This window comes from Rhopalosiphum padi, chromosome 4 (genome assembly GCF_020882245.1).
Source record: "Rhopalosiphum padi isolate XX-2018 chromosome 4, ASM2088224v1, whole genome shotgun sequence".
In the NCBI taxonomy this organism is placed as follows: Eukaryota; Metazoa; Arthropoda; class Insecta; order Hemiptera; family Aphididae; genus Rhopalosiphum; species Rhopalosiphum padi.
Window position 1 is genome coordinate 28,052,232 of NC_083600.1, and position 15,004 is coordinate 28,067,235.

A 15,004-nucleotide genomic window follows, 5' to 3' on the forward strand; every position below is an offset into this window, starting at 1 on the left:
ATATTATTTATATAGTATTCGAAAACTTTTCTGTTGGCGTTTTAATACTTCGCTACTCCTTCTCCACCCCCAACAACACAAGTTTTCAACTCGACGTTAACGATTACATACATTAACAAAATTATTATTATACGATGCCCCGTGAGTCTTGAACGGTGATACTTTATTTCAAGACACCGGAAGTGTAAAAATAACAACTAAAACTCGTCGCAGTTAACTTGGAACTCAACAATGTATTGTGAACAAATTTCAAGAAACGTTCAGAATTCTGTAAGCGAAAAATCTAAATGTCAGTCGACAAACGCCGCGCCGTCACACAATAATCGCTCGCCGAACAATACGGTATTGTATCGCCGGGAATCTGCATCCGTTATAGGCGCAAGTTGGCGGTGCTTTATAAACTATGCCCTCAGAGCTCACATTTATTTCATCGCCAATAATGCCGATAGCTCTACACGGATATTGTTGTAATTAGTGTTGTTTCCGCCCACGTTTAACCGATTGTCGACCTGAGTTTTTTCGTATTTTTGTGTTGTTATTATATTCAATCTCGCTGCACACTGCAATTTACGCGGTTGCTACAAACTGTTCGCGATTACAAACAACGGTGCTGTATTAAATTATTATCTATTAGGTTGTTTTGGAATCTTCGGAATATGCTATTCCGCATTTATTCAAACCGTTTTTATTAAAATTGCATATTATGCGCTTATCGCGATTGTAAGACATTTAAAAAAAATCTAATGCTCCCCCACAAACGACGTGAAAATCTTCGTTATTATATGCGTTTATCTAATACGTAAGATTTACGCGACCGCGTGGTGGATGTAAAAACATTCTAAATTTCCATCTACTTCTATATAATATGGCAATAATCTGAAAACCCGAATTGCATTTAAATATGCTTATAATAATGTATGTTGAACGTCACACTAAGACAAAGCGTCTATTTAAATTATCTACACGTATTGCGTTAGTGATAACAGAAATGTGTTGTGAACACTTCAATCTATCGTTTATCGAAGTCAGTCATCGGAATTAAATAATATTATGGAAACGCGACGATCGAAAATCAGTTAAAATCGTTCCGGCGCGATTGACTAGACGGACGAAACGGTGCGCGTGTAGAGACCGTCGCGCACTCACGCGTTTGTTTGAACAACTTAGTGAGGAAATTAGATATGTTGGTGTACATTTCGCGGAAAGTATCAAATGTTTAACGAAATCGTTTCGCACAAGTTGTCACCTATTGTAATGCAGTTATTATAACGTATTTTTGGTCAAGTAAGATCGATGACGCAGTATCGTTTGTTTTCAATTGTATTATTATTATTATTATTATTATTATTACAATATTAAAGGTATTGTATCCACTGTTTGGCTCGCGTATGTATTATAATAAGTAATAACAGTGCCACGACGGACGATTTTAGATGATTTAGTCATTTGTTCTGTAAAATGGATTCTACGTCTTATTATTATTTAGCAATATTATTTGGAAACAAACCGATAAAGATATAATAAACCTTGTAATAAACTATTACGCATAAGATTGAACGTGGGCTCCATGCTCTTTGTATTCAACTCAAAATATTGGAGTTTAGTGTTATAGATTTGGATGTATAAAACCCAAGTGTTGTATATTATGGTAAATATTATCAGGTTAACGAACAGTTTAAGTCGTAATCTATGTTTTACAGAGGACATTGATTAAGCAGTATTATAAGTGCATATGAAAAATCAGTCTTAGGACAATCTGTCTGAAAATGGGCCGGTACATGATAATATTATAGTATAATCTATATTCGTATAACTACTATTTTGGATTTTTTTTTAAATAATAAATAAACTAACGATCAGAATAACATCGGAGCGATGGAGTGTTGATACCAAATACGTATATTTCACGTATCTGACCTATCGAATTGGCACTTTGAAGAATGGTGGTTATTATAACTACACAGTATCATTTTAGTCGTTTTTTGATATATCTAAATACTACGCCAATTTTTGTCGTTCAGATTCCACAAAATACCAAATTCTATTATAAGATGGTCTGAAAACAATTATAACGTGTCCTAGAATTTATTTTAATTTATAAAGTACTTTTTTTAAAACGATACGTCATACAACGAGTTGGTAAACTGCGAATTTGGCCTTACGATAATTTACATTAGAATAAGAAAACAACAATATGAGAATTTTACAATCTCGTTGTTAATATTTTTCGGATAATATAAAACGAGTGAAATAATAATTAATTAACTATGAATACTACGACTAAAACAATACAAGAATTGAGTTTGTGCAAAATATACTCAAGTGCATACCAATCATATTCATAATTTGAAAGATTGACATAACACGTGAATAGTTTTCGACGAGTCTTCAGAAACATGTCTTACAAAGTTACAACTAACTATTTCCGATAAGCTCTCTGTTGATTATTATTGAATCTAAAATGTCTACAATGTAGTGAGTATAAAAATTAACATGTCAGACTACCACAAAAAGGTACTGCGGTCTGCGAGTGTATACGTAAAAAAATAATAAATAATACTACAATGATGTTTGTTATACTCTGCAAATATATTATTATAACATATAAGCTTGGGTTAATGTGGTTATGCGGAGTAATGAAACTTCTAAGTAAACATAATAAATAAGTTTTTGCCTCTTACGAGATGCACAGACATTGCTTCGTTCACTCGTATACGCTATCCGGAAAACGTACCTTAATCATAATAAAACCATATTAAGGTGCTAAGACCTGTGTTCTAAACTTGTCGTACGTTTCTCGAAACGCTTTTATTATAAAATAATAACAATATTACCATATCAAAATTATATGGTTGGGTGGTTAGAGATAATATGATATAATTTCACGTTATATTTACGAATACAATCACCCATAATCGCGTGTCTATAGACTATACGTTACACACCCATGTGTGTTACTACGTATAGTACATATATATTTATTATACATATATATATATATCATTTTATAAATTATGATGATTATGCTGATGTACGAATACACCTGCATATTATTGCAATATGACCACGCGTCATGCACGGCACCGTGGTGTATTATTATGTATATCGAAAATACCGTAGAAGAATATGTAAACTTTTTTGTTTTTTATTACGCGTCGATACAGTAAAATATTTAATCCGATCTAATCGATTTTAATCGCCAATGATATCGCGATGTACAGTTATGCCGCCGACGACGAATATATTATAGTCATCGTCGTACGACTTTTCTCATTCGTTGTTAGGCAGTAGATCAATTATTGGCGTCGTCGTCGGCTCCTTTTAAGTGCCCTATTTCTTTTTCCCATCACTCGTCGACTGCATGGCCAATCCAAAGGACGTGCGTAACACATTTCGGCGACGACAGACGACTTCCGTACCGCGTTTCTAAGGGTTCGCGGTTGATGATGAAAAATTATTTATACGGACACGGCGGCGACATCGAGACGGAGCGCGACATAATAATATTAATACATACTCATGTATATATTTTATATAATATTATATATAAATAACGTTGTCGAGAACAAATAATCGATTCGATGAATTCCTGTACACGATGGACGCGCGACTGTAAAACCTTGACGTGGCGTATAAAATAATTAATATTATATCGTAATGACGTAATATATAAGTGATGTATAATATTGTATATATAGTGTTTTACAATGCAATTTTCTATTTTTATAAAAATAAGAAAAGTACGGTAACCTTACACGAACAGTTATGTTCACCATTACCATCACCTTCGCCACTTCTATAATATTATAACAATATAGATATTATATCTTTATACTGTGACTGGTGCAAAGTCAAAACGGTAAAGGTGGTTGGTTCAGACTGTTCAGAGCATCGCGTTAATCGATGAAACACGATTTTACTTGTGGCTATTTATGCACACGCACACCGTATCACCATATTATATTATGTACACAATTAATCAAAATAACTTGACGGCAGTACTTTCCCCCTTTGCGTTGTCTTCATCAGCTCTCCCTTCGAACGACAAACCTTCGTGTCTCTCGCTCTCTCTCTCTCTCTCTCTCTCTCTTTCTCTTTCACTCTTTCACTTTCACCAACTTCTTCTGCCAATCGTCACCTACCACCTATCACTTATTCGAACGTACACAGTATTTTTCTGTCCAATTATTTCCCCCGTGTCAGTCATACTTCACACCCAACCGATTTCTGGTTGAGTTTTATAGTTTGGGAAATTGGGTTGGGCAAAAGGGGCGGTGTCCGTGTGTATAATTCGAAAGTTGTTGATTATCACATGTGTATTTGTGTGTATGTGTGAGTATCGAATAAAATCGATTCTCCCTCGGGATATAGAAGGCTCATAAAAGTAGGTTTTCGCACGCACTTGCAAGAGGCGTCCCAGGCAGCGGAAACTTCACAAAATCAGTCACAAATACGCCCGCGGAGATAATGTTTATAGCCTGAAGTTCCGAGAAAACGCTGTAACATTTGTTACACCTTACATCCCATTTATAAATTACACTAAATACACACTATAGAATTTAACAACATAAAATACTCGACACGTATCAGCTTTATCAGCTGTATTATTATATATTATGAAAATAACACGTGACAGTCGCAATCAGTGCCACGCATTTATCATCAACACTCTATATAGCAAACACAAAGATACAGCTATAATACGAAACTATAATAACGAACCAATTAAAATACAATAATAGTTTTAAAGTTCTAAGCCAAACGTGTGTTCTAATAAATAAAAACCTCTTTCAAAAGTGATCACCGATACCGTCCCACCCCCTCCGAACTGTGGGAAAATTATCTATAAAAAATATAACACGTGAGATATATTTTATTGAAGCGCTCGAAAAGCTTACGACTGCAGCCGACCGTCTCCCTGACCGATTGCCGTATATTTTATGGGTGTGTGTATACGTCGTATACATAAACATTAAAACATATAATATATTATATAGGTGCGGCCGCGTTCGTTGATTTCCCACATTTTCCGCCCACAAACCACGGTTCAAGGAGAAAAATAGCAGCTGCGGCAATAAATTACGCACGAGTTTCAGGAACGCAAAACTACTATCCGTATATACACATATATTGTAATATTATATTATACGCTACGCCATTTGTCGAGACGCCATCGCCATTCTTGTTAAAAGAACCACCGCACATACACGGTGCACAGGAAATCCTAGGAGATGTATCCGCTCAAACTCCGCCGTCGTTCGGCTCGACGGTGTATGTATATTGTATACGCACGACAGCTTTCTGCAGCTGATAATATCACGAAACGCGTGTAAACAAATATAGTGGTTCTAAAATGCGTAGCTCACTGGTCTACTATGAAATCGTTGCGGTGCACGTGAATAACAAAGGCCGCGTAATTTTAGTGATTTTATTTGGGCACTAGAAACGTGTTATAATACATTACATACACGTACGTAACATTAAAATGATTTACAAAACGTCATTTACGACGTACAAAAAAGGTGGGTTGTGTAATTTTAAGAGGGATCTCGAATACCTACCGACAATTTAGATGTATGATTTGATAAATTTAATTTACTGAACGCTATTCATTGAGTTGTTGAACAAAAAATGACGGCAGCAATAAAATTGTCAGTGTAAAACGTCGAGATGAATAGTTTGTTGTAAAAAACTAAATGCATTTTAACATGTTACATTAATTGACAATATCCATAACAGATAGCAAATTAAAATATACAACGTTTATAGAATATGTAACTGAATATTATATTACATGGCACATTCTGTAAATAATATAATATATTAAAGTTTATATTTAATAAAGATACAACTGCAGGGAGAATAAAAAGGGCATTTATAGGACTGTACACGTATTTGTAATAACAATTTGCAAATTCACGTGTATGTATTAAAATTGATTATGTTCGTGTAAAATGCTTTTGAAAATTTTAACATCTGAATAAAGTCAACATTTTTCAGTCCAAAAATTTAATTTATTTTGATATTAATTTTTAATAAGTCATGGATGTCTGCGTAATTGGATAAATAACTGACTAGGTTGGCACCTGAACAAATTTGGAAGTATTGGTTGAATTGAAATAATTATAATTTATAAGCAACTAAACTAATTTTATATCTTGTATCTTGTATTCTCAAAACTATTTATTTATTGTGTCAATACATACAAGTATATCCAATATTTTAATCATATATTATTAAATAAAAAGTATTAACGTATTAATATAATAATTGGAGCAGAAACAAATGTTTAGTTTATTGTCTTTTAGCTAATTGTTAAATAATTATAATATAATATAAAATCTTTCAACGATCTAATAAAACAGTAAATAACTCATTGTATGTAGCTTATAATATGTTCTACATTAATTATTGCTATTCTATTGATATTGTTTTGCAAAAATACGCTCATTAATCATTACTCAATATATATGTTTATCATGTCTATAACGACTATTGAATGATATAAAAACATAATCAATAAAAACTATTATTCCCCATTCTCATAGGACATAAAATAATATATGTGTAATATATCTTGTGAACAATATCTATTTAGATAAATAAAAAACTATATTAATTATGTGATATTTTATTTGATATATTATGACAACATTTTATTACTGCATGTACTTTTAAGGTGAACTATAAAATTACAATTATTTAATAATAATTAAATAATGTAATAAGTAGGTTTAAATATAACAACCATCGTGTATAATTATTAATTATATTGCATTGATTTTTACGTAACACAATATTACTAGTCAGGGTAGTTTTTGAATATCCTTATCATTCATGTTCTTACACACTAATTGGCTTGAAAAATAAATAATTAAACGAATTATAACATAATTAGTAGGTATAGAACTGTCAATATATAATAATAATAATAAAAGATACTAAAAAATATTCAAAATAAGTAATTTATCAAATATAACACTGTTTACCTAGTGAGTAGGTACTAACTTACCAAAAAATCATTAATTATATATTTATTATGGTATAATATAAAAGTATTAAGATAAAAATTGAATATGTCTTTATACAAATAAACTACTTATTTACTAAGTTAGCAATATTGTATAATTTTTAATCACTCAGTCTCATAATATAACATCATTATGAATTTGAGTATACATACTAAGCAGACACACAAACAATTACTGTAATGTGAATATTCATCGTCGTGAATGTATTTAATAACGCATAAATTATTATTTATGACAAGCATGTGGTACCATAAAAAGTCTAAGAATCCTGTATGCGACATGCTGGCAAAGTAAATGCATATAATTCACTAACGCCGAGTGCCGATTTAAGAGTGCCGTTTGGCATGCATTCAGACGTTTTTAAAGTATAACAAGGGAATATTTTTTATTGCCACTGACGATCCAAAAATAATTCGAAATTAACTTATTTTCTACAGGATTATTTTTACAAGACTCGTTTATAATATAATATATTATAGTTAATTATTATAATGTCGTTTGCCCGTTCATTTCGTAATCTGTCTGATGTTTTATTATGTCGCAGACATAACTGTCAAATATATACGAAACATATTATTCAGATGATTTTCTTACGAAGGAGCGTCTACAGAATTGACCTGAATTTTGTATTTAGTCTGCCGTTCAAATAAACGGTAGTTGAATTAAAGGAAAAAAATGTCAAATCGAGTATTGAAAAAATTCAAATCGATGTCACCTTTAAAAGAAAAGTATACAGAACAAAATATTTTACGTAAACATTTGTTTTTTTTATAAAAAATCATATTAATTATATTATTATTTTCAATCCAAATACGTCCTAGTAACTCTACTTTTGCCATCAAATTGAATACGTTTTGTGAAATTTATTACAAATTGAATGCAATTGTAAAGCGTACATTTAACGAGTCAGTAACATTAATGATTTCTGTCTTTCTGCAAGCATGTTAGTGTCGAACATTCGTCACCTTTTTTTTTTTTCTTTCGTTCTGTAACTATAAACAGTCAAGGGAGTAAAGTGGGAGATGAACCTAGAAATTACAATCACTTCTGAATACATTTAAAATGTATCTCCTCAATCGTGTATTATTTAAAGGGCATGCCTATTGATGTAGAATAAAAATAATTTATTTTCCAAAATAGGTAATTATTTATTTTCAATGTTTTATCATTATAGATTTATCAATTTTTATATAATATATCGAATATAAATATAAATAAGTTATTTTTTTTTTAATTTTATAAAACAAAAAAATTGATAAAAATGACTGATAAGTGAGCTTACCATTCACAAGCAACACCCAGTGAAATACTATTTTTAGACGTCAAGAAAACTCTTATTTGCAATTATTTCTAAGGAAAAATGTAATAAATTAATATTACTATGAAGTGTGCATTGTTGATATTAAAGAATAAAGGAATTTATTAAAAATAAATGGTTAAGAAATTAATGAATAATCTATTTCTATCTAATGATTTGTTGTACGGGATAACACTGCATTGAAAACTCCAAATAAAACAGGAATTACTGTACCATTTGCCATTTTGTGCCGCATTAATCCCTGTAAACCGTTAAATGTTTCCGAGCATTTCTATTCTATGACATTTAGTGATTAAATTTCATACTCTCTACTGGCTGATTTAGGATTTATGTGAACAGTGTCAACATTTAAAAACAATTGCAAGTTTTGTGAAAAGAAACTTCCTACTTGTTACGGAAATTTATTCAGAACAAAGAGGAAACCATTTACTTGTGAACTATAAACGGATACGCAAATATATGTGTATAATTTTGCAACAAAAACACGGGGCCGTGATTATTTTTATCACACAACAAATATATTATGTTGCGTACGCAATCAAAAGTTTTCACGATAAATATTGCGATTAAATACAAACAATCCGGAGAGGCTGATAAAGTTAAAATTAATTTTCTATAGTTGCTAGCCCAGCGAAATGGCGTTTATATATTATGTACGACCCGCGGAGCATATAAAATCGTTAAATTTCGTTTGGTCTAATGTTCGAAAGCAATAAATACGTCTACTATAATTGTCGAAAGGTCGTGCATGTGTCTGCTATACAAATTGAATTTTCATAAATAATATAAATATGTTATCATTAAAATTAATTAAAAACTACGGAATTAATATTTTATTTTGCATTATATTACGGTGTATCGCAATAGTAGTCGTACAACACATAAATTGCATCAGAGCACCACGCTAAAACATACGGTCATCGTCGCTTCCACCAATTATGTGGGTGCAGTGACAGCTGCAGTGTGTGAAGACAAAACATCTGATGTAGCTTTTTGTAAGTGCAGTACGTTCGAGTGAGTAACGATTGTGTCAACTATAGGTAAACCCGAGTAACATAGAGTTTGCTCGGAGATATTTTTTGGACTATGTGAAGGGTAGGTATATCGTGAAACGAGATAAAAGTAATAGATATATATAGAAAAAAGAGTACGCGCAAGACCTAATTTACAGAGAGCTGAATAAGATAAGCTGAAATGGACTGCATACTGGCGTGAGTTTTTAAGCGAATGGCAGGCGCAACTCCAAGAAGATGAATACCATTACTCTCCCCACCCATGTATTTTGATGAAATTACAGCTTATTTCTTTATATTTTCTTCACATGCATTAAATATAATATAGTACGTTTCATAAGTTATAAAGAATTACAGACAAATAATAAAATTACGAGTTGTTATAAAATTAAAATAAATTTTCGTGTCGTAATTCTTTCTTCTGATAGTACTGTATCTATCATTGTTTATAATGCTACAATAATATGAAATAGATACAATACAATATCATTGCTAATTAATATAGTACGTACAACTTGAAACAGACATCCCTCGTATTTTCATCCGTTAATAAAAACTCATATTATTTAAAATATATTATAATGTAAGAAATTCTTAAAAATAAATAATAATGTTAATACTTGAATTATAATAATATAGTATTCCAAAATAAAAATATCATAGAAGATATTTTAAAGTTATCATTATTTGCATGGCTAGTTAAGCTCGAAAATTGAATTGACTACTTTTGGTCCCTTCTAATCACATTTATTCTACATTAACTTCTTCTCGTTCACAAACTCGTGTGATTCGATATTATTATTCACCCTATTGTTAATGATTATGTATAAACTACATCTATATCTAAACGAACCTAAATAGATACGTTTTGTAGATTTTTTTTTTTTTTAATCAATAATAATGAAAATTACACGTATCTACTGCATTTATGTTTCAGCAACACGAATCTCAATCTTACAATATATTTCTTATATATATATATATACCTACTCATTATTAATATTTCGTGTGAAATATAAAAAAAACAATACATTTCTGTAGCCGCGCCCGACAAAAAGTCACGTAAAACACTTCGATTGTTTTGTTATTGATATGTTGCGATGAAAAATAATATACAATATAATTGTACTTTGTACTATAATAATATAAGTGCGTCGAGTATTTTAATCTAATCAACTCCGTGGTTGGCGATTAACGGCGGCGGCAGGCAACGATTCATTCGTATAATAATTTAATGCAATCAACATAGCCACATCGGTAATAAGTACACACGTGAAAAATATTGTATTATTACATCAAGCTGTTAGATAGATAACCGCTCTATATATATATATATATCTTGTAAATAACCGTCGTGTAAACAACTTTATACCGCTAAACACCGCTTATAATACACTAATGATTGAATATATTTTTTCTTCTAATAGGGTTAAATTTTTTAAGCGTAAAATATAGAAGCGTGTATATTCTTACGAAAGTGTGTGTGTGTAGATGTATGTGTGTGTGAGAGTACGTTTCCAAACTGCGACGCTATTTATTAATTTAAATTAATATTGTCTGTTGTTGACGATCGTCCAAGGCGAACGAGTAAAACGATATTTATGCCAATTCAGTGACGGTATGTGTAGTGCGCCTCTCGCATACAATACTATTGTGCAAGTATATACTAAGTATAGTAGTAGGTATAAGTACCATATTCATAAGCAGTAGACGATTGCACGGAATCGCCGGAACACTCGCAATAATTATGTCCCCGTGCCACGTTTATTCGATCGATCTGGATACGATTCGTTATTACTGGTCATTTTTTATGAAATCCATCACAGTTGTAAAAGACGATCGTTCGATATATATTTTATCAGACGCAACGTGGGAAGATTAAATAAAGGTAGGATCCTATAAATAATACGTATTTTTATGTATCAAAAATGTATTAACCTAGTCGTCCGTATAAATGAAACATCAAAGCCGGTCACCGGTCATCCCCATCGATCGAATTGCCCCTAGCTGGATTTTGTCATGTATAAAATAAGTGTCTGGTAAATGTCATTGATGTTGATCCTCGTCTTACTTTGAACTAACCATATCTATGCTCACTCTACACACACACACACACACACACATATTATCTTTTAAGTCTCAGTCGGTTGATTCGTGTGCCTGTCCGAAGTAACGGTGTTTGATACAGTATGAAACCTCCAATCGATAAAAATAAAAATAACAAACTCGTTTTTTATATAAACATATAATATTAATTATTGGGTAGGTATCAAATGTGTGATTATGCCATGAACAACCATATTATTAACTTCTGTATACCTAACTACTCGGACTAAGAATATTATGGTTTACAAAAATAAAATCGTGTAACGTAAAATCTATTCTATTGAAAGTTTATCAAAAGCAATGTCAAATCGGCAAAAATACAATATTCCTACATTTCATGATTCGACGTTTCAAAATAACATGACCTTTAAAGAAGGTATTACAAAACTTTAATGGACATTGTCCTTTCATTCCTAATTTAACTAGTCATCATCACTCTACACCATAACCTCTATCATCTATTAATCAAAACAATAACTGTGCCCTTCTTGAACATTACATAATTCATACACTGCACAGTGCACATTATAATAATATACTGATTATTAATTGTATAATTTGTTGTTAACTTTTTACGAAAATGAAATAAACTTTTTGAGGATTACAAAGTAAGATACTCTTATTCCAAATTAATTAGACTTATGGGAATTATAAGTTTTAATTTTGAAATAGACATTTATCGGATCTTATAATAAAATGTCCTTTTCATATTCATATGCAAAATATATGGTACATTTATACTAAAAAACCATTCAACAGACTAAATGCTGGCTTTTTTTCAACATGTTTTATATTATAAATTATGTATTTCATTGTAAATTTAGATAATCTTTTTTTACTTTTATTGTTTTTTTTTTTCAAAAATATATCTATTGAGATAACGATGTAAAATGTCATACATAATCTAAATTATTGTTTGATACACGTTGTATATTTCTTTACTCTGTCATCCGATTAGTAAGTTTATTGTTATATGATTTTAAATTAATCACTTTATAATTAATGAACAAATTGTCATGTCTTATATTATAAAACGCGTTGAATTTACGTTTACTAAGTAAATTATTGCCCATTTGTAGGTTTTTTATTTTTATCATACTTTGCTAACTGGTCACTTCACTGCAGTGCTTTTACACTATATTTGTCGATTTTCTGATTTTATCTTATGTAAATTATGTATTCAAAGGACATTTCAACTTTTGAAACTTCTGTTGAATCGTTCATTATGTGATTCTGTTACGTCATAGACTTCAGAAACTGTAAGATTGTTGTGCAAGATATGATTGGATACATATATACACTATACATACATAGAATGGAGGTTAGGGAGTTTTGGACTGGAATCGTTAGATATAGTTAATGCTTGATACTTTCGCCAAATCCCATACCAGGTACCGTAGTTTTAAGCAGAAGTTTATAGATGAGTAGTTTGATTACAAATTTAACGTGTTTTAAAATTAGTAGTCGTAAGAGGTTGCGGAGGCAATAATTTAGGAGGATTGGAGTCTATTGTGAATATGTTAATACACACGTGAAAAATTTCTTAAAATGTAGTTGAATGTGTTTCATACAAATATACAGAGTTCATTATTAACTTTTAAATATCATTGTTTGATTTTTAACTTAACTAATACATACAACGGACAATTCTAGTTTGAACTCACGAAGCAAAACAAAAATTTAAAATAACAAGTTATTTAATATGCTGTTGATTAGCATTAGTAGTGTTATGTGCATTCAATTCAATAATATTTAAAAATATATTTATTAAAAATCGACTATAATTGATTTAACAGAAAATCGACAAATCATTTTCAAATACATTATTCGTTCACAGAAACATTTTGATTGAATTAAATGATTTAAAAACGTCTTGTATTGTATCGAATATCAATGTATTGATTTATTTTAATTTAATTATATTATGATTGTAAATATGTTAAGTCTAATATCAATCGTCTTTGTTTATATAATAATTATTTATATTGATTATATTTATTTACTTCCAAATTATTTTATAAGCAATAAAGGGGACATATTTGGATACAGCGCCTTTAATATTATAAACAAACTACTGGCACTTTAATTTTAAAATAATCAAATTACCAAATTATATTTAAGTACTTTTTTTAAGTATTTTTATCTTTCAATAAAGAAAATAAAAATCCTGATTCAGTATAAAAACACTATATTGGAATGTGTACATTGTACACACATCTTAATAGGTATTTACATTCTAATAATTATTGTCATTTATTAAAGAATAAAATGCAAAAAAAAAATTGAAAATCTTATCAATCTATACTTGACTGAATACGTTAGTTTGTTTTATTAGATCGTTTAACTAAATATTTAAAGTTTGTAAATTTACTTACTGATTACTGGATTTAACGTTTGATAATTCCAGCTTATTTCATCATAGTCTGAAAAATAAAATAAGACTTGTTAATCGTGTAAGATATTTGTCTAATAATATTATTTTAAAATTATATAATACTGTACACATGATTAATTTAATTGATTAATAACCTAATTATACAATGTTCTCATAATAGCTATTGTGTATAGTCTATTGTTATACTACCGGTAATAGAATGATTTTTTTGTATACAATTATAGCCTTTAACAGTGTAGAAAGACCTATTTATTAAATTGATAAGTTTTCTACAAATTGTATTTAAAATTTAACGAAGGTAGACAGGTAGTAACCCGTCAATAATAATCTAGGCTTTAACTTTAAAGGGGATATTTTCCAATTATTACGATCCTATATGATATAGCGTCTAGAAAGTTTGGTTTAAGGACTGAAATACATATTATATTATTTTGAATCATTAATTTAATTAATATACTGTTTAATAATAAATGCACAAAGATGATTTTAAAGTACATTTGGGATAGTTGAGACAGCTAAATGCCTGCTTAAAAAATTGTTTGTTTAGTTGATATTATTAATTGACTATTTGAAAAAGTAAAATTCTACTAAAGTATAATTCAAATTAATTTTTATTATTTTAGAAACTGTAATATGCTTATTCTTATAGATTGATTCCAAAATAGTTAAATTGTATTCAACAACCCAAGACAAACGGCCTAGGATTATTCACAGAAGCCTACAGAGAATTATAATTTAAAATATCGTAAAATACCAGTATACAAGTACAGTTAATATTTTTACTTTATCTTTAAATATTATTATATAATAAACTATTACTATGATAAATTCACTTTGATATAAAATCTAACTACAGAAAATTAATCTTGCCGGATACAAATCGTAATCATTGCTTATAAAAAAACACATCGCATATCATACATTTGGACGTGCACCAAACAGAAATCGTCAATACTATAATATTAAAATATTAAATACATCAGAACAAATGATTAGTTTATATCAAATAATAAATAGTTTTTTTTCTTACATTTTTTTATGAGACAAGATTAGGTAACCTATTTAAATTATCCATGAAGTTATTTTTTTAATCACGACGATTCATCCAAAATAATTGCTTTTCTTTTTTTGATAAGATTAT

The 15,004-nt window shown here is 29.8% G+C and overlaps 2 protein-coding genes across 7 annotated transcripts in view; one reads left to right on the plus strand and one right to left on the minus strand.

The window, feature by feature from the left end:
* Positions 1 to 15,004, minus strand: part of LOC132930977 (gamma-aminobutyric acid type B receptor subunit 2-like) — a 280,952-nt gene that overhangs the window by 224,750 nt on the left and 41,198 nt on the right. The window contains 1 exon segment of the mRNA XM_060997114.1: positions 13,844 to 13,891. The gene's annotated coding sequence lies outside the window, so the exon portion shown is untranslated.
* LOC132930978 (UDP-glycosyltransferase UGT5-like) overlaps positions 1,080 to 15,004 on the plus strand; it is a 46,455-nt gene continuing 32,530 nt past the window's right edge. Inside the window, exons 1-2 of one of the 6 annotated variants that reach the window (XM_060997117.1) lie at positions 1,080 to 1,284; positions 14,513 to 14,627. The gene's annotated coding sequence lies outside the window, so the exon portion shown is untranslated. Of the gene's footprint in view, positions 1,285 to 9,004; positions 9,345 to 10,861; positions 11,251 to 14,512; positions 14,628 to 15,004 lie in introns of those variants that run through there. The other 5 variants (XM_060997118.1, XM_060997116.1, XM_060997120.1 and 2 more) reach the window with 5 other exon arrangements.